Source organism: Nannospalax galili, unplaced genomic scaffold (genome assembly GCF_000622305.1).
Source record: "Nannospalax galili isolate Female #2095 unplaced genomic scaffold, S.galili_v1.0 scaffold142, whole genome shotgun sequence".
Taxonomy (NCBI): Eukaryota; Metazoa; Chordata; class Mammalia; order Rodentia; family Spalacidae; genus Nannospalax; species Nannospalax galili.
This window is the reverse complement of record NW_008348793.1, coordinates 132,330-134,842: the sequence shown is the minus strand read 5'-3', so window position 1 is coordinate 134,842 and position 2,513 is coordinate 132,330. Positions and strand designations below refer to the sequence as shown.

Here is a 2,513-nt window from a genome sequence, read left to right as displayed (position 1 = left end):
TCTGGGTTCTATTTTTAATTTTTGCAGTCCTTTGATACTAATTTTCATAGTGGCTACACAAAATTAACATTGCTATCAGCAGTGTGTGATGCTTTCCTATCTCCTCACATCCTCAACATTTGTTGCTTTTGATTTCTTCAGGGTAGCTATTTGAATAGAATGAGTTGAAATTTCAATGTAGTTTAATTTTCAGTTCTGATAGCAGAATATGCTGATCATGGTTTTCATGTATTTAGAAGCTATTTGAAATTTTTTTTCAAAAACTGTCTACTCAGGTAATTTGCCCAATTATTTATTGGAATACTACTTTTTTTTTTTTTTTTTTTTGGTTTTTTTGAGACAAGATCTCCTTGTAGCCCCAGCTGTCCTGGAACTCACTATGTAGACCAGAGATCCGCCCGCCTCTGCCTCCCAAGTGCTGGGATTAAAGGCATGCATACTACTTTTTAAAAAACTCTTTGTATGTACTGGTTATTAAAACCCTACTGGATGTTTAACTGGAAGATTTTATCCCATCTGAGTCTGTCTCTTCAGTGTTTATTTCCTTTGATGTGTAGAAGTTTGCTATATGTTACAATACCATTAGTAAACTCTTGTATTTTCTGAACTACTGGGATCCTTTTAAGAGAGTTCTTCCCTGTGCCTATATCCTGAACTCTTTTTCTTATGTCCTTTAATAATGTCAAATCTTCAGATCTTATATGAAAAGTTTTGGTTGATTTTGATTTTGATGCATGGTTAAAGGTGAGGATCAAATTTCAGTCAACATGTCTATATTCATTTAAAAAGTTGAATTTGTTCTTATATTTAATATATTTTGATTGCTTTCATCTCCTCATGTCTCTGTCCACCATCCTCTCCCTCCTCCATAGTAATCTCTTTCCCTCATTCATGTCTTTTTGTTTTGTTTATGTATCTCTGGTTTTGACCAAAGCGTATGGTCATGAGATTGGAGCTATCCATTGGAATCTGGTTATTAAAGCACTTTTCTCAGCACCATTTGTTACACAAACTGTGTTTTCTCCAATGTGTGGTTTTGTGTCTGCTCCCCCTCCAACAATGAAGCAAGAGGAAAGAAAAGGATGGTTGTAGCTGTGTTGGTGTTTTCCAGGTTTACTGTTTTATTCTGTTGGTCCAGGTGTCCGTTTTGTACCTTTCTCCACTGACATTTGCTATAGCTCTGTAGAATAATTTAAGGTCAGGTATTATGATACTTCTAGAATTGCTTTCTTTCCCCTCAAGACTGCTTTGAGTATCCAGGGCCTTTTTTAGAAAAATATTTTATTTATTTATTTATTTATTTATTTATTTATTTATTTATTTTTATTTTATGTGCATGAGTGTATTGCCTGCATGTAGGTAAGTGCACCCATGTCCTGCAATGCCCACAGACAACAGAAGAGGCTGTCGGATCCCCTGGAACTGGAGTTACGGACATTTGTTAGTTGCCATGTGGGTGCTGGGATTCGAACCCAGATCTTCTGCAAGAAGTCAGTGTTCTTAACCGCTGAGCCATCTCTCCAGCCCCCAGGACCTTTCTTGATAACTATTGGTGGATCCATTGTTTTGTCCAGTTCTGTTAATAATATCCTTCAAATTTTGATGGGAATTCCTTGAAATCTGTTGATTGCTTTCAATAGCACACAATTTTAATAGTGTTATTTCTGCTGTTTCATGAACATGTCTTTAAATCTGCTGGAATATTCTTCAGTATATTTTTTTAAGCTTTTATAATTTTCATCCTAGGCATTTTTCACATCTTTGGTTAAGTTTATTTCTCAGTATTTTTTTTTAAATATATCCAAAATGTGTTTCTTTGGATGCTTTCTCACTCACCTTGATTCAGGGTACTTTCAGTGCTGCTTCCTCCTGAAGGAAAATCCTTCTGTAAGCTGTGCTTTTCCACCTGTAGGCTGACAGAGGACAGTGGAGCAGCCAACACACAAGACTTCTGTTTGTGCATGGCTAAAGACCGTGGTGATTTTATAGCATCCTGGGCATTTCACATCCATGAAGTAGGAATTGGGGCTGCACCAGGTGCTTCTTGTGTTTCCTCTTCTCCTCTTCTGGAGAAGGATGAAGGAGATCCTTTGCGAGAGGCATGTTCTCGTAGAGAGGTCGTCACCACCAGAAAGGTACTTCTCAGTATTTTATTTTGCGTGGGGAACTATTGTAAATGGGATTTTTTTTTTCTTAGAGAAAGCTTTTTGGTCATTTTCCACTAGTTTCTTTTTAATTGTCATTCATATGGTTTTATAAGGATGTTTTTCAGTAGGAGTAAGATATATTATTTCTCTTCTAAAGATTTTTTCAATTAATATATCTTTTATTTAACACAACATATGAAATATCATGTTTCATTTTTTTCAGAATTCAAGTTGTAACTTATTTAGAAGTCAGATTCATTTTTACTTATAAAGTACACAAGTTTCAAAGATTTTAGCAAATTTAGAATAAAAATAAGATACCACATACTGAATTTCTAAAAAAAGAAACAAAGATTGATGATAGAT

The 2,513-nt window shown here is 35.1% G+C and overlaps 1 pseudogene; it reads right to left on the bottom strand.

Moving 5' to 3' along the window:
• Nucleotides 1-1,853: 1,853 nt before the first annotated feature.
• Nucleotides 1,854-2,103, bottom strand: LOC115072508 (annotated as a pseudogene).
• Nucleotides 2,104-2,513: the final 410 nt, after the last annotated feature.